The following is a 25,569-nucleotide window of genomic DNA, read 5'->3' on the forward strand; positions in this document are numbered from 1 at the left end:
GAAAATGCAGCCATTAATAGGGAGAAAATCTGTATAAAACATACATCAGATAAAATACTTATATACAAAATACACAAAGAATATTCAAAACTCACTTCAATTGTGAAGCACCTTTAAGTGCTGAGCCATCTCTTCAGCCATTAAAGCTGGGCTTGGTAGCGCACACCTTTAATACCAGCACTCGGGAGGCAGATGTAGGAGGATCACCATGAGTTCAAGGCCACCCTGAGACTACATAGTGAATTCCAGGTCACCCTGTGCTAGAGTGAGACCCTACCTCAGAAAACTAAAAAGCAAAACAAACAACAACAACAACAAAAAGATGAGTAAAAGATGTGAACAGACACCCCACCAAGGAAAAAAAGCATCTGAAGGATGCCAAACATATATGTAATTGGGTAACTACAAAATAAAACCACAATGAGATGATACTACAAATCCTTCGCATAGTTAAACCAAGATACAGACAGCACCCAATGCTGGTGGAGGTGTGGAACAACAGGAAACCCTCTTCATTGATGGTGACAAAGCAGACTGTTACAGTTTTTCAATTTCCTACATATGCTCCAGCAATCATATTCCTTGATACCTAATCAAATTAGTCAAAACCTTATGTCAATGCAAAACCTTCCAGGGAATATCAATAGCAGCTTTATTCATAATTGTTGCTTTAGTTTGGTCGAGAATATTCCTCAAAGGCCTATGTGTTATAAAGCCTTGGTCCTCAGCCTGTGACATATTTTGTAGGTAGTGGAGCCTTTACAAGATGCTACTTGGTGGGAGATTTTAGGTTATTGGGGGGAGTTCCTCAAAGGAGACTATGGGACCTTGGTGTCTGCCTTTCTCTCTCATTTACTTCTGACCACAAAATGAGCCACCAAACACTTTCTGTCAGGACGTTCTGCCTCTCCATAGGCCCCAAAGCACTGACCATGGTTGGAAACCACCAAAACTGTGAGCCAAAACCTTTTCTGGTTATAAGTTAGTTATATCACACGTTTGTTATGGTATAGTAATAGGAAGTTATAGTAATGGAAAGCTAAGCAATAAAATTGCCAACATTTGGATGCATAAAGGAATTGGAAAGAAGAGGAGGCTTGGAAGGAGAACTGGGGAGGAGAAACAAAAACTTATTAGGAGGGGATTATGATCAAAATAAATTATGTACATGTATGAAAATTGTCAATAAAAAAGTTTTTTGTTTGGTGTTTTGTTTTTCAAGGTAGGGTCTCACTCTAGCCCAGGCTGACCTGGAAAAAAAAAGTTTTTAATGGCTGGAGAGATGACTCAGCAGTTAAAGGTGCTTACTTATTGGTAAAGCATGCTGGTTTGATTGCCTGGTACCCACATAAAGCCAGATGTACAAAGTGATGCATGTGTCTGGAGTTTGTACATAGTTGCAGTAGGTCCTGGCATGCTCATTCTCTCTCTCTGTCTCTTTGTGTATATGTGTGTGTCTCTCTCACAAACAAATAAATAGAAATATTTCACTTTTTAAAAGTTTTGGGGAACTGGAGTGATGACTTAGCAATTATGGCATTTGCCTGCAAAGCCAAAGACCCAGGTTCGATTCTCCAGGACCCACGTTAGCCAGATGCACAACAGGGCACATTTATCTCTAGTTTGTTTGCCATGGCTGGAGGCCCTGGTGTTCCCATTCTTTCTCCCTCTCTCCCTCTCTCTCAGTCTCTCTCTCTTTCTCTTTCTCTCTCTCCCTCTTTCTCTGCCAAATAAATTTTTTAAAAAAATTTTAAGTTTTTTTTTGGCCAGGTGTGGTGGCACATGCCTTTAATCCCAGTGCTCAGGAGGCAAAGGTAGATGGATCAGAATGAGTTCAAGGCCACCTTCAGACTACATAGTGAATTCCAGGTCAGCCGGGGCTAGACAATAAGACCCTATGTTTGAAAAAACAAAAGGGGGTGTTTTAAAAGATATAATTCAATAGGTGACTGGATAGTCAGTGGCACATTTATATAACACAGTATCATTTATTCCATTCATTCTAACTCAACAATAAAAAATGAACTATCAGTTCATAAAATTGCATGGCATACCTTTAATGCATATTGCTAAATATAAGAAACCAATCAAAACATGGCATCTATTATATGATTCTTTCCATATGACATTCTGGAAAAGACAAAACTGTGGAAATAGCAAAAAATGAACAGTTTCCAGGGGATTTTTAGGGAACTATGGAAACTCTGTACTTTCCACTCAATTATTCTATAAATTTAACAATCCCTAAACATAATGTTTATTAAAAAATAAAAGGGAAGTCTGGAGGGATGGCATAGCGGTTAAGGCGTTTGCCTGCAAAGCCAAAGGACCCGGGTTCGATTTCCAAGGACCCATGTTAGCCAGATGCACAAGGGGGCACAAGCATCTGGAGTTCGTTTGTAGTGGCTGGAGGCTCTAGCGCGCCCATTGTCTCTCTCTCTCTCTCTCTCTTTCTTTCTTTCTCCCTCTTTCTCTGTCAAATAATAAATAAATAAAAATAAAATATTTTAAAAAAATGAAAGGGCGCTGTTGCTCTGAGCACAGGGACACACACCAGTAACCCCAGGGCTCAGGAGGTGGAAGGAAGCAGAAGGATTAGGAGTTCAAGGCCATCCAGCAAGTTTTCTACCAGACTGGGCTACAGGAGACCATGTCTCACAAAATAACAGGGAAGGTGTTGAGAGGACCAGCCAGTCATGCCTACCTGCACTGAGATGGGTCAGCATGGACTTGCAGTTTCTCAGTCATGTGGATTACATGCGTAGCTGTTAAATTGGGAACACATTAATGTGTTTGTGCCAACATGAAGTTTCTCAAAATGTGGTCCAAGGGCTGGAAAGATTGCTTAGCAGTTAAGGAACTTGCCTGCAAAGCCAAAGGACCTAGCCTTGATTCCCCAGGGCCCACATAAGCCAGATGCACAAGGTGATGCATGCATCTGAAGTTCGTTGTGACAGCCCTGGTGTGCCCATTCTCTCTCTCTCTCTCTCTCTCTCTCTCTCTCTCTCTCTCTCTCTCTCCCTTCCTCCCTCCCTCCCTCCCTCTCTCCCTTCCTCTGCTTCTTGTTCTCACTCTCAAATAAATAAATAAAAGAAATAATTTTTTTAAATGTGGTCCAAGAACAACATACATCAAAATCCTACTAGGCCCTGGATCAGAGCTATAGGCTTGACTGGGAAGCACCTCCTAGGAACATTCCAGTAATTCAAATGCACTTTAATTCATTAGTCGACTCTGCACCAATCTGCAAAACTGCTGATCTTCTATCTTATTTTTGCACCTATGTGGGAATAAAGAGAAAATGCCCACTCACTTCCTTATTAAAATTTTTTAGTTTTCTTTTTTTAAAGACGTTTTTATTTATTTGAGACAGAAAGAGAAGACAGAGAGAAAGAGAAAGAATGGGTGTGCCAAGGCCACTAGCCACCACAAACCAACTCCAGACACATGTGCCACCATGCGCATCTAGCTTACATGAGACCTGGAGAATCAAACCTGGGTCCTTAGGTTTTGCAGGCAAGCACCTTAACCACTAAGCACCATCTCTCCAGCCCTCCCTTTTTATTTTATTTTAATTTTTGTTTATTTTTATTTATTTATTTGAGAGTGACAGACAGAGAAAGAGGCAAAGAGAGAGACAATGGGCACACCAGGGACTCCATCCACTGCAAACAAACTCCAGATCATGCATCACCTTGTGCATCCGGCTTACGTGGGATCTACTGGGGAATAGAGCCTCAAACTCGGGTTCTTAGGCTTCACAAGCAAGAGCTTAACTGCTAAGCCATCTCTCCAGCCACTTCCTCTACTTTTTTTTTTTAATTTAATTTATTAGTTTTCTTTTCAGTAAATACAGGCAGTTTGGTACCATTATTTAGGCTCATCTGTGATCTACCCCCTCCCATTAGACCCTCCTTATTATTGAAAATGGGTCGTGCATTGTGGAGTTAGCCCCCAGTTATTAGTATGATAAATGTCTCTGAAAATCATGACCCAACATGTAACTCTGACATTCTTTCCGCCCCCTCTTCCGCAAGATTTCCCTGAGCCATGTTGGGTTCATTTTTGGTCTGCTTCAGTGCTGAGGTGTTGGGGGCCTCTGAGGCTCTGGCTCTCTGATTTGGTAGGAGTTGATTTTTCTCTGCATTGATCTCCTTCCCCTTTGTGCTGGTATCCAGTTCACAGGAAAACATCACCCTTGCTTATTTCGCCAGTTGTCCTTAGTTTCAGTTGGGCCCCTTCTGAGGTATGTTGGGGCAGCTCTCTTCTTAGGATCTGCATCTATCTGGAAAAGAGAAGCAGATTCTCCAACGGAGAGTAAGTTAGCACCCAGAAAATTGAGATAACAATTACTTTTTTGATAGACAGTTTGATAGGTGTAGGCCCTCTTATACCCCGTGATTGATGGTAGCTTGATATTGTAGAGTGGGCTTGTGTTCTTCCTCTACTTTTTAAAAGAATATTTTATTATTTATTTGAGAGAGAGAGAAAGAGAATGAGCACACCAGGGCCACCAGCCACTACAAACAACTCTAGACGCATGAGCCACCTCGTGCATCCAACTTTACATGGGTTCTAGGGAAATCAAGCCTGGATCCTTTGGCTTTGCTGGCAAATGCCTTAAGTCCTAAGCCATCTCTGGAGCCCTTCCTTTTATGTATGATGATAATGTGTGTCTGATGTATGTGTGTGTACAGGTGTGGGTGTGTGTGCCATAGCACGTGTGTGGAGGTCAGAGAGCAACGTCGAATGTTGGGCTTCCCTTCCACTTTCTTTGGGACAAGAGATGTCCCTATACGCTGCTGCGTGTGACATGCTATCTGGGCTGTGAGTGTCCAGGGATGCTCCTGCCTCTGTGTCACGTGGGGCGCAGCTTTGCCCAGGTTCGATCTGGAGATCCAAACTCAGATCCTCATCCTTTCACAGCTCATTAGTATTTAATAAGCTTTTGTGCAGCAGGTTGTGAGGAGAGGGAGCAGGATGGACTCATGCAGTGTCAAGCTGGGAACCTGTCTGGGGAAGCGCGGAGGCTTGGTGGAGAAAAACAGCTACAGTGACCAGAGGTGTTCGTTGGACACGTCCAAGTGCAAGAGAGCTCGAGGACGTGTGGCCGTCAGCAGTCTCTACACTGCCAGGCACAGCAGCTCAAGCAGCTACCCTAATATGTTTTTAGGGACCCCCAATTGGTGAGGAAAACCTGATCCCCGGTTTAGATGCAGAAAAGAATTTGAGGAGGACACAAGACCATCATAAGAGGAGGAAAAGATGATGACATCAAAATAAAAGAGACCGATTGAGAGGCAGAGGGGATATAATGGAGAGTGGAATTTCAAAGGGGAAAGTGGGGGGAGGGGGAAGGGAGGGTATTACCATGGGGTATTTTTTATAATCATGGAAGTTGTTAATGAAAATTTTGAAAAATAAATAAAAGAGAGACCGATTGAGAGGGGGCGGGGATATTATGGAGAGTGGAGTTTCAAAGGGGAAAGTGAGGGAAGGGAGGGCATTGCCATGGGATATTATTTACAATCATGGAAGCTGTCAACAAAAAAATCAATTAAAGAAAAAAGAATTTGACGAGGAACCTGTAGGAGGCAGAATTGAGATTTAGAAAAGCAGAAAGCGCACCCAGGGTGTGGGCTTCTCAAGAGAGGGTTGCAGTCTTTGAAAGACATTTGTCATACAGATGTTAAGCACAGGGAACAAGAAAAGCTCAGAAGAAGAATAATGGGCATCCAAGCGTGGGAACGGGCTCCTCAAGGGAGAGTCCCAAGGACGTGACAGCTCTAGCCATAAATTCCTTTTTCTTTTTCTTTCTTTTTCTCCCCCCCTCCCCCCAGGGTAGGCTCTCACTCTAGCTCAAGCTGACCTGGAATTCACTGTGTAGTTTCAGGGTGGCCTCGAACTCACAGTGATCCTCCTACCTCTGCCTCCCGAGTGCTGGGATTAAAGGCATGCGCCACCACGTCTGGCTTCATAAATACCTTTTTGAGGCTCTCAGTTTACATATCAAAAAGTTGCTAAGAAGCCTTTTTTAAAATTTTTATTATTATTAGTTATTTGAGAGACAGAGAAAGAGACAGAGAGAGAGAGAGAATGCGTGCTCCAGGGCCTCCAGCCACTGCAAATGAACTCCAGAAGCATGCGCCCCCTTGTACATATGGCTTACCTGGGGCCTGGGGAATTGAACTGAGGTCCTTTGGCTTTGCAGGCAAACACCTTAACTGCTAAGCCATCTCTCCAGCCCAGAAGCCTTTTTTTTTTCCAAGCTAGGGTTTCACTCTAGCCCAAGCTGACCTGGAATTCACTCTGGATTCTCAGGGTGGCCTCGAACTCACAGCAATCCTCCTACCTCTGCCTCCCGAGTGCTGGGATGAAAGGCGTGCGCCACCACGCCTGGCTCCAAAAGCCTTTTTAAAATAATTTTATTTATTTGTTTGAGAGAGAGAGAGAATGGGTGCTCCAGGGCTTCCTGTCACTGCAAAGGAAGTCCAGATGCATGTGCCACCTTGTGCATCTGGCTTATGTGGGTCCTGGGGAATCAAATAGGTCCTTTGGCTTTGCAGACAAGTGCTTTAACCACTAAGCCATCTCTCCACCCCAGAAGGGTTTTATTTTTCTTTGTCCCTGTTTTTGTTTTTGGTTTTGTGTGTGTGTGTTGTTGTTGTTGTTATTATTGTTTTGGTTTTTGGTTTTTCAAGGTAGGGTCTCACTCTATCCCAGGCTGACGTGGAGTTCACTACATGGAGTCTCAGGGTGGCCTTGAACTCACAGTGATCCTCCTACCTCTGCCTCCCAAGTGCTGAGATTAAAGGCATGCGCTGCCACACTGGGGTTTTCTCTGGTTTTTTGTTTGTTTGTTTGTTTGTTTTGTTTTGTTTTGTTTTTGATAAGTGAGGTTATAGGATAGCTCAAGAGCGTCCTTAAATGGGATTATGGTCTGATAAGGTAAAATCAGGAGCCACTAGGGTTACACAAAGGATTTAGAATATGTCCCAACACAGCATCACTTTTGTCAAATGGTGCTTGGTCTGCTGGTAACATAGCGGTTGCTAGTCTGTCCTTCTCTCCCTTCCCATTTTCTATCCAATATTTCTCTTATTCTCAAAACACAACCAGAAATAAAAACACCTCCAGTAAAAATACTTAATTTACAAAGGCTAAGTATAAAACAAAAAATGAGCCAGTCAGTATAGAAGAAACAAGATGAATTCACTCCTACAATTACGATTTGCATAGAAAACCAGTCGGGTCTTCCCCTTACATACCTGACTCTGATGAAAGATTACATTTTCTATACTATAAAGGCTCTTGTCTTCTTCCTGTCACTCCCTAGATTCCCTCTCATCCCTGCTTGGATACACAAAAGTGGCTTCAACTCTCACTCAGCCTCAGAACACTGCATCTTGGTCTGGAAATTTTTGTTTGCCTCTGCTTTATAGTTTGGGGTAATTTCTCACTTTAATTAAATGTCTGATTTCCCTCTGGTCTCTGAGTCTACCACGCACGTATGTTCTTGACACTCAAACCTACCACGTGGGTGCTTTCTCTAACTCGAGGCCTGTTACCTGTGTGACTTCTCAGAACTCGGGGTCACCATGGGCATAACACCCTACTGCTCAGTTCTCCTCCGAATACGTTCTCTCTGCTGTTCTTCCTTAAGTCACCACCAGTTGCCCTTTGAACGTGCTCCCATGGGGAAACGCAGGGTGGGGGCTATGGGTGTTCCTTCTCAATCTCCCTACACGAGCCCCTAAACTCCCTCTGCCACGTGTTTATTCCCTAAAAGCTCAATTTCTCTTCAATGAACCTCACGGACTCTGCTGTTTCCACGTGCGTCGTGTTTCCTGATTCCCACGGGCTATGACTCTGCCTTATCTTCTTCCTACATCCCAGTATCCCTTAAATAAAGCCCACAATTCGTGATTTCTCCCCAATAAGCTTAGTGATTCATAATTTATCCTTTTGAGTTCATTTATTTTATTTTTTAAAATTTATTTATTTTGTTTTTCTTCTGGCTTTTAAAAAATTATTTATTTATTTATTTGTAAGCAAAGAGAGAGAGGAGAGACAGAGAGAATGGGCATGCCAGGGTCTCTAGCCACTGCAAGCAAATGCCAGACACGTTTGCCCCTTATGCATCTGGCTTAAGTGGGTCCTGGGGAATCAAATTTAACACTGGCTAAACTTTTTCCAGGATAGAGCTGTGGTTTTTCTTCTACATGATGAAACAACTTTGAGCCCTAGGAATGTAATGTCTACTGCTGTCTGGCTAAATGTATATACTATGCTCATCAAACCGCCCAATAAGCACTTCCCTAAATGTTCATACCCATATATTAATGTTACTCTCACTTTTGGTAGAGAACCTTCTCTTTTCAGATGGCAGTGACCTTGGGATGACTCAGAAGGCATCATGGTACTGAGAAGAAGTGACAGAGGAGTGCTCAACACTGAAATATCTCTATCACACCTTTCAAGGCTCAGGGTCCATTGTGGAAGAGGTGGCGGAAAGAATGTAAGAGCCAAAGGAAGGATAGGACTCCTTACAACGTGCTCCTCCAGACACAAAATGGCCTGGATATCCATGACCTCACAGTGCCCGACACTACCTACACAAGACCATCATAATAGAAGGAAAAGATCATGACATCAAAATAAAAGAGAGAATGATTGGGAGGGAGAGGGAATATGATGGAGAATGCAGTTTCAAAGGGGAAAGTGGGGGAAGGAAGAGCATTACCATGGGATATTGTTTACAATCGTGGAAGTTGTTAATAAAAAATTGGTAAATAATTTTTAAAAAAAGATGATTTTCTGCAAAGCCTGACAATCTGGGTTTGGCTCCACAGTGCCCACGTAAGGCCAGATGCACAAAGTGGCGCACGCATCTGGAGTTTGCAGTGGCTAGAGGCCTGGTACACCCATTCTTTCTCTCTCTTCCTCTCTCTGTCACTCTCTCTCTCTCTCTCCCTCATTGAAAATAAATAAATAAATAAAAATGTTAAAATACTAAAGATAAAAGATAATGATGAGAATGTGGAAAACAGTGAAACTTCCACACTGCTGGTAGGAATATAAGTTGATGTTAGGGTAAGGGTGCATTTTTCATGCGGCAGCCCCAACCAAACCCAGAACAAGAGCTAGCACTACAGAACCAGAGGGCTTTGCTGCAGCCTTCTAGGCTAGCCAAGGAAGCAGTGCTGCCTGAAGACCCCCTTCTCAGTCCTGCTTACTCCCCCTTTCTTCGGCAAGTACTATTCTCCTCTAAAACCTTTTGCAGTTCTAACTCTATCTCACCATCTGCTTCCCGAAGAACCAACCGATGAAAGTTCAAGATCTGGCGCATAGCTTATTCTGTCTGTGCTATAATTCAGGTGGTAGAAACAACAGGAGCACTCATTCCTCTTCTCGTTATAGGTGGAAAAATGGATACCCAGAACACTTATGTAACGTCACAGTGCCTCAGACACATGGATGCCAAACCCATATGAGAACTGCTTCCACTATTTCTGAAGCCAGTCTTCTTTACTCTGGGGATGTTTGAAGGAATAATAAGTGACAACAACAAGGCTAAAGGAAGCCACAGTTGGGTATCAGCTAACCTTTGTAGAAGTGCCATGAGGATGAAGTGAAAAAAGCGCAGTTGTAGAGAGAATATAGAAAATCAGTGCCATGCTGAAGATATTCAACTTTGATTTCAGAAGAGAATTATAACTCATTTTAAAAGTTTAATATCCCACTTTTTGGCTGGAGAGATGGCTTAGCAGTTAAGATGCTTGCTATAAAGGCAAAGGATCAGGTTCAATTCCCCAGTACCCACATAAAACCAAATACCCACAGCTGGAGTTCATTTGCAGTGGCTAGAGGCCCCGGTGCATCCATTCTCTCTCTCTCTCTCTCTCTCTCTCTCTCTCTCTCTCTCTCTCACACACACACACACACACACACACACACACAAATAAATGCTGATATCCCATTTTCATTTTAAAAGTTAAAAAGGAGACAAGAGAAGAGAAAGGAAGGAAGGAGGGTACTTAATAGGTTGATATTGTATATATGTTAAGTACAATGATTGAGATGAGGAGGTAATATGATGGAGAATGGAATTTCAAAGGGGAAAGTGTCGGCGGGGAGGGAGGGAATTACCATGGGATATTTTTTTATAATCATGGAAAATGTTAATAAAATTTTTTTTAAAAAGTTCCTTTTGAGTAGGCTGAGCACATCTCAATGGCATCAAGAAGAGTCTTTCCAGGGGCTGGAGCGATGGCCTAGTGGTTAAGACACTTGCCTGCAAAACCTAAGGACCCAGGTTTGATTCCTCAGTAACCACTTAAGCCAGATACACATGGTGGCGCATGTGTCTGGAGTTCGTTTGTAGTGGCTAGAGGCCCTGGTGCACCCATTTTCTCTCCCAGAAAAGAAAAAAAAAAGACAGTCTTTCCATAACTGGGTCAGAGGCAAAATCTTTCCATATCCAAAGAAAATATTACAATCCCTTTTGAAACTACACTAGCTGGTCTTCCATAAACAAGTAATTTACAAATAATTTCCTTTGTTAGAACCTACTGATCATTTATTTCCTTTTTTTTTCTGAAATAGCAATTCACATGTCTGTGGCCATACCACCATGATCTCTCCTGAAATAATTCACAAAACAAACTTATGATCTGTAAAGAAACTTGAAAAACTTTTTAAAAATTTTTGTTGTTGTTGTTGTTTATTTATTTGAGAGTGACAGAGAGAGAAAGAGTGAGAGAGAGAGAGAGAGAGAGACGGGAGCGCCAGGGCCTCTAGCCACTGCAAACGAACTCCAGACACCTGCACCCCCTTGTGCATCTGGCTAATGTGGGTCCTGGGGAATCGAGCCTCGAACCGGGGTCCTTAGGCTTCACAGGCAAGCGCTTAACCACTAAGCCATCTCTCCAGCCCAATTGAAAAACATTTTTAAAATGTATGAAAATGAAAATCTCACACCAAATGCCACTGCCATGAGCATTTTGGCTTAGCTATTGGTAGCCTTGTGCCTGTGCATATACACGCGCACATTTATGCATTTCCCTAATCCTAACGTCACGCTTCAGGTTGGCTCGGATTACTCCTCAACCCAAGAAATCCATGCATTTCCAAGGTTCCAAAGACAATATTTATCTCTCACTCTCAAATGGATTAATAATATGAACATCAATCAGATCTCACAGAGTTACACCCCCAAATCAGTTCTTCAGTATTGATGTTTGCTACTAAATCCTTAGCAGTGACTCTTGTGGTCCTGGGCAGGAGAAAAATATCTGACAAGTGACTTTGATGACCTTTACCAATCACCTTTGAGATAACATCAGGCCATGGAGATCCCAGCTCTACTTAGATTAGATTTCCTTTCTTACTTTTTTTTGAAGCAATGTCTTGCTGTAGCCTAGGCTGACCTAGAATTAATTCATTATGTGGTCTCAGGGTAGCCTTGAACTCATTGTAATCCTCCTACGTCTGCCTCCAAAATGCTGAGATTAAAGATGTGTGCCACCACGCCTGACTAGATTAGATTCTTTTTTTTTTTTAATTTTTATTAGCATTTTCCATGATTTAGATTAGATTCTTGAAATGACCTCGGGACAGGAAAATCTTCTCTGGGAACTTTAGTGCCAGGACAAACCAGTATTGGGAAGCACAGCTTTCAATAAGAGCCATGTCAGGGGCTGGGGAGACAGCTCACTGGGTAAAGGGCTTGCCTTACACATATGAGGACTGAAGCTTGACCCCCCCAGTACCCACATAAATGCAAACATGGTGCCATCTGCCTGTAATCCCAGTGCCAGAGACTCTGAGACAGACAGATTCCTGGAGCTCACTGGCCAGCCAGTTTAGCTTGATTGGTGAGATCCAGAATGAGAGAGCCCATTTCAATGTTCCCAAGGATGACATCTCTGGCCTCCATACATCATGCACACATGTACCTGCACACACACACACACACACACACACAGAGGCAAAAAAAAAAAACATGTCAAGATGTCTGCACAGTGGCAGACAGCTCATCACAGGAAAGAATAAATCAATGGGATTCTTTAAGCAAATCGATCAATGTTGAGACATTGGGTGTCTCTCCTCTTAAGTGATTCACGCAGTGGCAGGTGACCAGGGACACCTAGTGCTTACAAAAATAGCACTGTATGATACTGTGTCACACAAAATTTACAAATATCAGCTGGGCGTGGTGGCGCATGCCTTTAATCCCAGCACTCAGGAGGCAGAGGTAGGAGGATTGCTGTGAGTTGGAGGCCACCCTGAGACTACATGGTCTCAGGTCAGCCTGAGCTAGAGTGAAACCTTACCTCGGAAAAAAAAAAAAATACAAATATGCCTGATGTGGTGGCGCACGCCTTTAATCCCAGCACTGGGGAGGCAGAAGTAAGAGGATAGCTGTGACTAAGACCAGCCTTGGACTACACAGTGAGTTCCAGGGTCAGCCTTGGCTAGAGAGAGACCCTACCTCAAAACAAAGCAAAAACAATTAGAAATGTAAACTGGGTGCCGGCACACATCTATAACCCGAATATTTGAGAGACTGAGATGGGGAAATCACTAATGTGAAGCCAGGCAGGGTGACAACGCAAGTTCTTAACCCTAAAAACAAAGGGACAAGCTAGGGAGATGGCGCATTTGCTGTGAAAAACATGAGGCCCTGAGTTCGGAGCCCAGGGGTGGCAGCGTACGATTAAAACCCCAGCACTGGGAACACAGAAAACAGAAGGAGCTCTGGAGTTTTCTGGCTAGCTAGTCCAGCTGAATTGGTGAGCTCTCGGTTCAGCAAGAGTAAGACACCGGATGCCAACCTCCATGCCCACGTATACACACACGTACATCCACACACATATTACACGCATACACAAACACACCCCCCCCCACCACACACACACACACATTTACACAGCAGAGGGAGGAAAAAAAAATTAAATGTACCTGAACCATAAACATAATTTCTATTCAACGTTCTAAAATGTAGGCAGAAGGACACAATTAACCAGCTGGTAAAATAGAGCACGCTTCCGCAGGTTCAAAACATCTTTAATGGCAGCAGTCGTTCTAAAACTGCATTGCCTCCCAAGTTATCCCAAATGGAAGGTACCTGGGCCTGGCTGGCCTCCCACTTGCTCCAAGGGCTCCCCATCGGAGTGCCACGAGCGCCACCTAGCGGTACTTGTCAGCGCTGACCGGGCCAACAATGGCCTCGGAGCTCTCTTCCCTCCATGGATGGAAACCAGGCTCTGAAGCTTTAAAAGAGGCTCACCTATCTATCTGGTTTGTGACCAAGTTAGGGCTAGGGGCTCACCTGGAGTTTAGGATCCAGGAGACCTGACAGCTGCAGTGTGCCCAAAACTAAAGGGTAAACTTCCCAGGGCTTCAGGTTTCCCATCCGTGAACCTCCTAAAATAGTATTTTCTTGTTCTTGAAGTCTTTGCAACAAGGGCTGGAGAGATGGATCATCAGTTAAAGGCACTGGGTTGGAGTCCCCAGCACCCATGTGAAGCCAAGTGCACAAAGTGGTACTTTTTTTTTGTTTTGTTTTGTTTTTTGTTTTTGTTTTTCCAGGTAGGGTCTCACTCTAGCCCAGGCTGACCTGGAATTCACTATGGAGTCTCAGGGTGGCCTTGAACTCACAGCAATCCTCCTACCTCTGCCTCCCAAGTGCTGGGATTAAAGGCGTATGCTACCACGCACGGCTTCAAAGTGGCACTTGTATCTAGAGTTCATTTACCGTGGCAAGAGGCCCTGGTGTGCCCATTTTTTTTTTCTCTCCCTCACTCTCACTATCACTCCCTCTTTTTCTCTCTCCCCTGGAAAATAAATAAAAATAAAACTTAAAAAATGTCTTGATGTGGGCTACAGTGAGATCCTACCTCAAAACAACAACAGCAACAAAAAATCTTTGTGACAGAATGATAGAGACTTTGTGTGGCTCTTTGTGAGCAACTTTCCCCCTGCCCTTTTTTTTTTTTTTTTTTTTTTTTTTTTGAGGCAGGGTCTCACTTAAGCTCAGGCTGCTGACCTGGAACTCACTCTGTATTCCCAAACTGGCCTCGAACTCACAGCGATCCTCCTACCTCTGCCTCCTAAGTGCTGGGATTAAAAGCATGCACCACCACGCCCAGTAAGCAACTGCTCCTAAACCAACCAAATGACTTCCTGCTCCAGCTGCTCTAGTCCCAAATCACCAGGCTCACTGGGGAAGCATGCCTCCCCTACGTGCGGGTGTTCGGTCTCTACCTCTTTGAACGAAGCAGGTCTGGTGGCCATTTTTAGAAACCAGGAGTAGCGAAGGGTCCAGTGAAGCCAGTCAAGGATGGATGTGTAGAAAGAAACCCCATGTCCTCCGTACAGCGTCTGCTTTGAGATGAGCCCAGCCCTGTGGTTCTCAGCGCTGCCCTGCATGCTGGAAAAAGCCACCGCACTCTTGACCAGAATGGCAGCCAGCAGGTGGCATGTCCACTCTGTATGACTAAAGTTCCCTTCCTTATTCCGATGCTCAGAGGGACTGCAAACCAGGGTGGTGAGCTTAGCTTGTGTAAATAAGACAACACAATGGTGAAGACAGGAGAGGTGAGAACGAGGTGGTCGTTCTCCCCAGGGCCTCTGGGTCCCTACTACAATGCTCCGCATGAGAACAAGCTTGCCCACAGCGACATGGAAAGATGAGATTAAAGAAGTTCGCAATGCCTTTAATCCCAGCACTCGGGAGGCAGAGGTACAAGGATCGCCGTGAGTTCGAGGTCACCCTGAGACTCCATAGTGAATTCCAGGTCAGCCCAGGCTAGAGTGAGACCCTACCTCGAATAATCAAAAAAAATAAAAAAAAAAAAGAAAGAAAAAAAAAGAAGTTCACAATGTCCACATGCTTTCAAGACTCACAGCCCCACAAGAGGAATGCTGACAAGAGCCACAAATAAGGGCCTGGAAGATGGCCCGGTGGTTAAAGGGACTTACTTGCAAAGCCTGTCAGCTTGGGTTCAATTCCCCGGCGGCACATATATAAAAGCAGAGAGACATTCATTTGCCCCCATACGCAGTTGGTCCCAAGGTATTCTGGAAGGTTGTGGAACTTTGAGGAGTTGAGTGGGGGCTTGCTGGAGGAAGTGTACCAGTGGGGAGGGTCTCAAGCTGGCTCTACACACTGCTCTCCCTGTGCCCTCTCTGTCAGAGCGTGTTGCCAGCTTCCCATTCTTTCCATGGTCCACTCTAACCCCTAGAAATGTGAGCTGAATTAAACCCTTTTGCTTCCACAAGCTGCTTCCGGGCAAGTATTTTGTCCCAGTCACGAAAAGTAACTGATATACATTCAGGGATGGACAGTTAGACTGACACCCATTTTCGGCCATTGAAGGTCAAACAGGGGCTGGAGGGATGGTTTAGCAATTAAGGCGTTTGCCTGCAAAGCCAAAGGACCCAGGTTTGATTCCCCAGGACCCAGTAAGCCAGATGCACAAGGGGGCGCATGCACCTCGAGTTTGTTTGCAGTGGCTGGAGGCCCTGGTGCACCCATTCTCCCTCCCTCCCTCCCTCTCTCCCTCTCTCTCTCTCTCTCTCTCTCTCTCTCTCTCTCTCTCTCTCTCTGCCTCTTTCTCTCTGTCAAATAAATAAAATCAAATAGAATGAGCATCTCTGTATACACTCTCACTCAACTATATAAATATTTCTGTAAGCTAAGTCTCTGAAAGAGAATGTTTCAAGGATATATGTTTGAAGTGTTGAAAGTATTTCCAAAGACCTGCTCCCAAGTTCAGCATCATAAACAGTATATGAGAGTGCCATTGCTATCTGTCACCTCTCTGGCTACCTTTTACCTCACACAAATGACCAGAATCGGAATTTTATAGAATTTGGATCCTTAGGTCAAATCAATTTTTTGGTCTACAGCCCAACTGTCCCAAATACTCCATTTCTATCACATCTCGACTTGTTGGTTTTTGGAGGTAGGGTCTCACTCTATCTATCCCAGGCTGACCTGGAATTCACTATGGAGTCTCAGGGTGGCCTCGAACTCACGGCGATCCTCCTACCTCTGCCTTCCGAGTGCTGGGATTAAAGGCGTGCGCCACCACGGCCCGCTACATCTCGATTTTGAATGTTCCTGAGGTCAATTATCTGGGCCACCCTTCCATCCCTCTTTGTGCTGCATATTCAAATAGGAACCGTATCTCTTGTAATCTTTCTCTTTTTACCATCTTTCTCACTTTTCTTTCAGCTCTGTGACCAACATCCTAGTTTGTGATCTGCTTTGTGCCCAGCCTCTCTCTCTGCCTTATGTCACTTTCCATTTCATTCTCACATAAGCTTGCTGCATTAATCATTGTAAAACTCTCCTCAGTGTTCAACACCAAGGGAGGCATCTCTGTCACACCCTCCAAGGCTCAGGAGAGGTGGTGGAAAGAATGTAAGAGCCAAAGGAAGGTGAGGATTGCTTTGGAATACTGTCTTCCATATACAGGGTGGCCTTTGCATTCATGACCTCACAGTGACTGTCACTATCTACACAACGCCTGCATAATACGAATGCAGAAGAAGAGATGATAGCAGAACAGAAGAGGTACCAGTTGGCAGCAAGAGAGGGTTCAGGGTTGGAGAGATGGCTTACCATTTAAGGCACTTGCCAGCAAAGACAAAGGACCCAGGTTCGAGTCCCCAGTACCCAAGTTAAAGCCAGATGCACAAGGTGGCACATGCATCTGGAGTTTGTTTGCAGTGGCTAGAGGACTAGTGTACCCATTCTCTATCCGCCAATTTATCTCCTTCTCTAAAATAGACAAATAATTTTAATTTTTAAATTTTTATTTATTTATTTGAGAGAGAAAGACAGAATGGGTATGTCAGGGCATACAGCCACTTCAAACGAACTCCAGATGCATTCACTGCTTGGTGCATCAAGCTTATGTGGGTCCTGGGAAATCGAACCTGGGTTCTTTGGCTTTGCAGGCAAGCACCTTAACCACTAAGCCATCTCTACAATCCAATATATATATATATATATATATATATATATATATATATATATATATATATATATATTTTAATGAAAAGGTTCAGCAGAGATTGGAGGTTGGACAAAAGGGAGTTTGAGAGGGGATTATAATGAGGGTACCCTGTATGGAGGTCGTCAGTTAAAAGTTTAAAAAAAATAAAATAAGGGGGCTGGAGAGATGGCTTACAGGTTAAGGCACTTGCCTGCAAAGCCTAAGGGCCCATGTTCAACTCCCCAGATCCCACATAAGCCAGACATACAAGGTGACATGTGCAAGGTCGCACATGCACACAAGGTGGCACACATGTCTAGAGTTTGATTACTTTGGCTGGAGGCTCTGGTGTGCTAATTCTCCCTCTCTCTTTCTCTCTCTCTCTCTCTCTCTCTCTCTCTCTCTCTCTCTCTCTCTCTCTCACACACACACACACACACACACACACACACATACTCCCTTCCTCTCTCTCATAAAAAAAGGCCAGTCTGTTAGGCTTGCCTCAAAGTAAATTAAATAAACAAATAAATAAACTCTTCTTGGGTCATGTGGCTCTGTTCTCTTTGAGAACTTCTGTGGTGCTCTATTGCAGAGCTGTCTCTTCCTATCACCTTTATAGGGGAACTATTGTCTCCAGCCACACTGGTCTGCTCTCCTGCTCACCAGCATTCCCAGAGCTTTTCTATCTTTCTTCATGTCAGTAGCTCTCTGAAGCTCCTTACCATGCCTTCGGACTCATCCAAGTTAGGTGTTAGACATAGATACACTGTAGGAAGAACTTCCAATAGTGAGGAACCAATAGGTGTTCCAGATTCACTAGGGCTTCATAGGACACTGAAAGGACTATGACTAGGCAAAGTTTAAGTAATACTGTTATATTTGAATACAAGCCTTGTCTATGCTGGGAGATTATCACTAAACGTTTTGCACAAAGGCATTTAAAAATAATAATAATGTTTTCATGACAGTAGACATTTTACTTGCAGCTAAAAAATATGGTATGAGATTTTGCCTTTGCTGGTAAGGCTTTCATCATGCAGAAACAAAAATATTCCACTGAAATTTATGAGCAATTGCCCCTACTTGTTATGATGAAATAAGGACTATGAACTAACCCTCCCTCCTTCCCGTCACTTACAGGTCAGGTCTTAACTTAAATTATTGTTCTTACTTTGCCGGAGTCTGCTGGCTGAAAGGGTTCGAGCCTGATGGGGAGTGAGGATTAAAGAAAGACAGGAGAAAGAATGAAAGCAAGGACTCCAGTCCAGGACTGAAGCACCATTTATTTCTCCGCAGTTCTTGTTAATATCTTCTTGCAAAACAGTTTGCCCATGGACAAAAATTCCATGACCAACACACAAGTTTCTATCAAGAAACCTCCTTTCTGTTACAGAGTTTTGCACTTCAATCACTTCTCAGTACAAAAGATTATCCCAAGGTTGGGAAACAAACAAACCCTCTGATCCCAGCAATACAAACATAAATCTTAAGGAATGGCCAGCTCTTATCAGTAACACTGAATGTGCACAATCTTGCTTACATCTAGGTGCTAAAGTCTTGCTGCCAAACGTCCCAGAGCTATGGATTCAAGGCCAGCCCAGTGGCTCCCGACATTATTTAATACATATATGACCAACATTTCTGCTTCCAGAGAGGTGCTTCTTAATTTACAAAGATAGAAAATTACTTGCCTGGCTAGCAGGATGGCTTACCAGTTAAGGCGTTTGCCTGCAAAGCCAAAGGACCCAGGTTTGATTCCCCATGACCCATGTTAGCCAGATACACAAGGGGGCACATGTGTCTGGAGTTCGTTTGCAGTGGCTGGAGGCCCTGGCACGCCCAGTCTCTCTCTCTTTCTCTCTCTCTTTGCCTCCCTCTTTTTGTCAAACAAAATAAATAAGTGAATAAATTTTTTTTAAAAAAAATACTTGCCTATTTGGTTTATTTGAAGCTGAATTTCATATTTATTGTTGGCTAAATGATAAGGTTATTGACAGAATTAGACTTAGAAGTGGTTAGAACAATGTCTAGCATGTGTTAAATAATCTACAGGTGTTTGTAGTAATACACCTATCCATCCATTCACAACAAATTACAGTTAGCTTCAAATACACCAGGCAGAGGAAATGTAAAGACACATTAAACTGGCCCCAATGATCTCATGTCTAATGGGGAAAACAAACATAACCACATAATGAAAACAAAACTGATAAATGAAATAATTGAGGCATGTTGAATGGATAGTGGTATGAAAGGCAGAGGTGGACCTGCTGGGGGAGAGAGAGAGTCACAGAGAAAATGCTGCTCACGCCATATGGAAGCACCAACTTGTCAGGAAGGTTACGAGAATTCAGCAAAGGAATGGATGTAAGCCAGCGCAGAGACATTGGGGGAATATTGGGAGCCTTCTATACACTGGCTAAAGTAGAGGTTATAGGGAAGAGGGGAACATGCTGGATGACCCAGACTACAAGAACATCACTATCAGAGATGAGGACTTTGGAAAGTCTTTCAGAAGGGAAACTGAGTTATTGAAGGATTTTTACTTTTTTTTTTTTAAGAGAGAGGGCGAGAGAGAGAGAGAGAGAGAGAGAGAGAGAGGAGGAGGAGGGAGGAGGAGGGAGGGAGGGAGGGAGGGAGAGAGAATTGGTGCGCCTGGGCTTCAGCCCCTGCACTCAAACTCCAGACGCCACCTAGTGGGCATGTTCGATCTTGCACTTGCCTCACCTTTGTGCACCTGGCTTTATGTGGAATCTGGAGAGTCGAACAAGGATCCTCAGGCTTCACAGGCAAGCAACTTAACTGCTAAGCCATCTCTCCAGCCCCATGGAAAGATTTTAGGTAGATTTTCATTCTAGAAAAATGTGCAGCAAGGAGCACACATTCAAATATCTCTGAGGACCAAGCAAGTCACAAGTGCAACCAGGGGTCTGCTCTGAAATGATGGGAATGTTGAAGGAAGCAAATTGAAAAGTTTATAAGACATTAAAGTGACTGAAAAATTAAAAATTAAAAAAATTATGTAAATTGACCCTCAGAATAGCATGTTTACACTCCTGGCCTAAAGGCTAAGTTGACTGTGTGGGGCAGAAAGTGGAAAGAGGTAGGTGGAAATTAGTAAGGAAGCCCTCATGCAAAATTTAATGTGGATCAAAAATGAGAGAGTGTGTTGGGCTGGAGAGATGGCTTAGCGGTTAAGCGCTTGCCTGTGAAGCCTAAGGACCCCGGTTCGAGGCTCGGTTCCCCAGGTCCCACGTTAGCCAGATGCACAAGGGGGCGCACGCGTCTGGAGTTCGTTTGCAGAGGCTGGAAGCCCTGGCATGCCCATTCTCTCTCTCTCCCTCTATCTGTCTTTCTCTCTGTGTCTGTCGCTCTCAAATAAATAAAAAATTAAAAAAAAAAAATGAGAGAGTGGAGCCGGGCGTGGTGGCACACGCCTTTAATCCCAGCACTCGGGAGGCAGAGGTAGGAGGATCTCCGAGAGTTCAAGGCCACCCTGAGACTACAAAGTGAATTCCAGGTCAGCCTGAGCCAGAGTGAGACCCTACCTCGAAAAACCAAAAAAAAAAAATGAGAGTGTGTGAATTCCGGGTCAGCCTGAACTAGAGTGAGACCCTACCTAAAAAAAAAAGAGAGAGAGAGAGAATGAGAGAGAGAGAAAGAGAGGCTGCATGGGTGAAGAGGAATGACTTGGCTTAATAAACACTTGGTGGGGGCAGCAAAAATTCTTAGGTCATGATGATCTATGGGAAAGAGAAGGAGAGAAGTTAGAATAATGCCAGTCTCTGGTTTATGAGTGGAAACATGTGATAAAAACTCTTCAGTTTTCTAGAAAGTGCAAGCAGAGCCAGGAAGTTGGTAGACAAAGAATCTGGTTTGGGAAATGTTCAGTTCAGAATGTTTGGAGTGGAGTCTTCCAAGTACAAGCATCAAGTCGGTGGCTAGATTTGTAGATGCAGCACAAGCAAAGCCAGGGTTGGAAATGAAGATACAGAAAATTTTAGTTTTATAAGTAGGAATTAACAGTAGAAAATTAGTTGATATTTACCAGGTGGGAAAAAAGTGAGAGGAAGGGGCTGGAGAGATGGCTTAGCGGTAAAGGCATTTGCCTGCAAAGCTGAAGGACCTCAATTCAATTCCCCAGAACCCATGTAAGCCAGATGTTCAAGGTGGCATATGTGTCTGGAGTTCAGTTACAATGGCTGGAGGCCCTGGCGTGCCCATTCTCTCTCAAATAAACAAATAATAAATTTAATAATAAAAAAAAATGGAGGGTGATTGAGAAAGACACCCACAATCTACCTCTAGCCTACACACACACACACACACACACACACTCATGAAAATGACCACAGGTACAAAACCATCCATTCTCTATAATTTTCCTCTCACTTTTTTTTTTGTTCATTTTTATTTATTTATTTGAGAGTGACAGAGAGAGAAAGAGGCAGATAGAGAGAGAGAGTGAGTGAATGGGCGTGCCAGGGCTTCCAGCCACTGCAAACGAACTCCAGACACGTGTGCCCCCTTGTGCATCTGGCTAACGTTTTGAGACAAGGTTTCTCACTGAGCCCGGAGCTCACTGACTCAGCTAGTCTAGCTTGCCAGTTGCCCCAGTGATTCCCTTGTCTTTGCCTCCCAAATGTCGAAATTATAGGCTTATGCCACCATGTCTGGCATTTAAATGAGTGCTGGGGATCCAAACTTAGGGCTTCATGCTTGCATAATCTCTCAAACCCATATAATTTATATTTTAAAAATTCTTTAAAAAAAGAATTATTTGTTATTTTTGTGAAAACATGGAATGTCAAAATGATGGTAGTAAGCTATGCAATTTAGTATGGGGATAAGAGAAATCCACTTTTATGTAAGACATTCATCAAAATTGGGACATAATGCCTTTATTTTTAAGTGTATAACATGTAATTCCCTCCAATTACTTTAGATGGCGCTTTGCTAACTATTTTATTTAGGACATACTCCTAAAAGGAAGAGTGACTACAAGTGTACTTGGTGACTGGAGACAGATTATGCATAAAAGAACAGCAGTGCTATTATCTAAAGGACACTGTCTGCAAATTGTATGTGCCATTAGAGATATTCGTTCATGAAAAGCAAAACCTTAACTTTTAAAAATGAGCCTAGTCTAAGCTAATACACTGTTTACTACCCTTGCTTCCAACCAAGAGTTACTCAAGCCCCCAAAACAATGTTTTGCTTGGAACATTTGGGAACAAACTTGGAATGGGGAAAAAGGTGAAACAGAACCCACGTTAAAGATCCCAAACACAAGAATGGGCCAATCTAGATGTTTCCTTTGGGTTCATCTACACAGCCTATTAAAGAGCCAGCTTGAATTAGGAGAGGCAACGGCTAGAAGCACAATGAAGAAAATTTATGGTTTCTAGCTCCTTTCTTTTAAAAATCACTGCTTGTTCAACACTTTTAAATGAATCAAAAGCAGATGCTGAAACGCTGCCAACTGTTCACTTGTCATCTGTGAGTGGGAATTAAGTTGGTTTTGTTCATCATGAAATTAAATGTTAAGCTTCAGTAGTTTAAAGAGCCTTGGAATGTAAGTCCTCATGGGCTTTTAAAATTGCAAATAATTGAAATAATTTTGATAATTACGAAAACATTTGTCCTTGTAAGATAAGAAGGAAAATTCCTTGAAATGTTTATAATTCTGAAATCCTCACGTGATAACTGCAGAAGCAAAAAAAAAAAAAAAAATCCATATTTTGTTATTTAGCAAGAACTTTGAGGGGACCACCTATACTTCCAAGTCTCCATTTTGCGTCATTGGAAGGTACAAGAAATGTAAAGATGGTTCCAATTCTCAGAACAAGAATACAAGATGCTACACTGTCTTGGAAAACAAAACAAACAAGCAGAAAAACAACATAAGAAGCTCCATATTCCCACATGAGAGGGCGTGCTAAGAGTCCTCTACAAAGGGCTGGAGAGATGGCTTAGCGGTTAAGCACTTACCTGGGAAGCCTAAGGACCCCGGTTCAAGACTTGATTCCCCAGGACCCACGTTAGCCAGATGCACAAGGGGGCGCACGCATCTGGAGTTCGTATGCAGTGGCTAGAAGCCCTGGCACGCCCATTCTCTCTCTGTATCTGCCTCTTTCTCTCTCTGTTTGTTGCTCTCAAATAAATAAATAAAAATAAACAACAACAACAAAAAGAGTCCTCTACAAATTCAGAAGTGGTAACACACAGAGGCCTAGAGGGACTGAGAAGATAGGGACAGGGATCTCAACGGTGAGCTTGACGGACAAGGAGACCCGCAGGATCAAAGGTGCAGCCAGCCTCGGATATGGTGACCCTTGCCTTGTCTCTGGACACTCAGGCTGCGTGTACTGAATAGAGTCAAGCAATAGGCCACTGTGGAAATGACAGCAGCCTGGCTTCTAAGGAGTGCTGCGTCCTGCAAAAAAAACCGAGGCTTTGATCCGGGGTTCTGTCCAGCTGCCACTCTGAGGATTGAAGGCAGCCCCCATGCAAAGAGCACGTTCAACCAGGCCGTGAAGAGGCTCAGCAGGGCCAGGTGCCCCTGCTGCCTCCCTCCTGGCATTTTAAAAATGCCCAGGTTCAACAGGGCATGGTGGCGCACGCGTTTAATCCCAGCACTTGGAAGGCAGAGATAGGAGGATCGCCTTGAGTTCGAGGGCACCCTGGGACTACATAGTGAATTCCAGGTCAGCCTGGGCCAGCGTGAGACCCTGCCTCGAAAAACAAAAACAACAACAACAAAAATTGCCCAGGTTCTTCTCGACAGTGAGCGGTCTCCTTTAAGCCATGACCTCATATTTAACCTGACTCGGGATGGGATTAAACTACTGTTTGATGCTTTCTTATTTATTTATTTATGAGAGAGAAATACAGCAAGAAGCAGGTAGAGAAAGAGAGAGAGAATAGATGTGCCAGGGCCTCCAGCCACTGCAAACAAACTCCAGATGCGTGTGCCTCCTTGTGCATCTGGCTTACGTGCCTCCTGGGGAATCGAACCTGGGTCCTTTGGCTCTGCAAGCGAGCGCCTTAAACCACTAAGCCATCTCTCCAGCCCTGTTTGATGCTTTCAATCAGAGCCTGAAGGTGACTGAAGTATCTGACATGATTAAGTGAAGTTAAAAATACTGCGGAGTGCATTTTAACTCTCAGGACACAGCTCCTACCACTGAGCAAACTGACCAGTCTTCTGGCACAACACATCCTGGAGCCCAGTTCTGCCCATGGTCTAGCTCCTCTTCAGAGACCCCATGGAGCAACTGTAAAACACATGTACATCTCTGGTGGAGATAGCCTACAGGATACCAAGGCTCTGGTGAGGCCCCCCTGAGCTGTTTCCTAGGAAATGTGTTCGCTGAGAATGTAGACGTTCTTCCAGACGGAACGGGACCCCCTCAGGGTTGGGGCATCCCCTGTATGCTGCAGGATGAGGGCCTGGTCTACTGGCAGATTCCAATTTGCGGGTCTTTGAGCATTCAGTGCATTTTTGGTGATTCTTGCCAAGATGTTCTTAGCGTGCCTGGCTCCCCACACAATGTCTTCTAGAAATCAGAAGACGAGATGAAAAATCCATCCTCCTTCCCCTGATAAACAAGCTCCATCCAAGAGCAGTGACTAGTTTTGTAATGACTTCCCTCGTGGAGTGGATATTCTCTTTGATGCAAATATGCACACAAAGTGAAGAAGTTGGTCCTACATACCAGTTACCCTGGGCATCATAATTTTAACATTTACCACCGCTGTGAGTTCAAGATCCCTCCAGCCATAAAGAATGAAAATGCAGGGGCTGAAGAGATGGCTTAGTGGTTAAGGCATTTGCCTGCAAAGCCAAAGGACCTCGGTTCGTTTCCCCGGGACCCAACGTTAGCCAGATGTACAAGGTGGCACATGCGTCTGGAATTCGTTTGCAGTGTCTGAAGCCCTGGCGTGCCCATTCTCTCTCTCTGTCCCTCCCTCCCTCTTTCTCTCTAGCTCTCTCAAATAAGTAAATAATTATAAATAAATAATTAATTTTTTTAAAAAAAGAATGAAAATGCAGGATCTGAGGTCCCACACAGGTCCTCCTCCCCAGACAACACAACCCATTTGGTTCCACATTCTGCTGTGATCTTCAGCGGATGATCTTGGAGGTTATGCAGAACCATATTGCCTCAGTCATTCTGTATGCGCCGGCCCCCTCCCCCGACCCGAGGCCTGGTGCCCACCTGAGGACAGCAGAGCCCCCTAAGGACATCACCCATGCCCCTCTGCCTGCGGAACTGCGCATCACAACCAGCTCAGCGGGTCTCGGGGCCACCCTGTGCCCGTGTTGAAAGGCTGTAGGATGTTCGGAGGTGGGATTTGGGCTGAGGGCTCTGCCATAGCACAGGGCCCAGATTTTCTGTCCGTCCTTAGCCTACTGCTGCCAGCACAGAACATAGACTGGGCAGCGAAGCACAGACGGCAGCCTTGGCATCTGGACCCAGGGCCTCAACTAACATGTGGCAAAGGCAGGCCATGCCAACCCCTGGCCCACACACAGGGGAGAACTGGGGCTCTTTCA

At 44.1% G+C, this 25,569-nt stretch overlaps 1 pseudogene; it reads left to right on the top strand.

The window, feature by feature from the left end:
• The first annotated feature begins 4,980 nt into the window (after window positions 1–4,980).
• LOC101610977 lies at window positions 4,981–25,339 on the top strand (annotated as a pseudogene).
• The last annotated feature ends 230 nt before the right edge of the window (window positions 25,340–25,569 follow it).

Source organism: Jaculus jaculus, chromosome 4 (genome assembly GCF_020740685.1).
Source record: "Jaculus jaculus isolate mJacJac1 chromosome 4, mJacJac1.mat.Y.cur, whole genome shotgun sequence".
Taxonomy (NCBI): Eukaryota; Metazoa; Chordata; class Mammalia; order Rodentia; family Dipodidae; genus Jaculus; species Jaculus jaculus.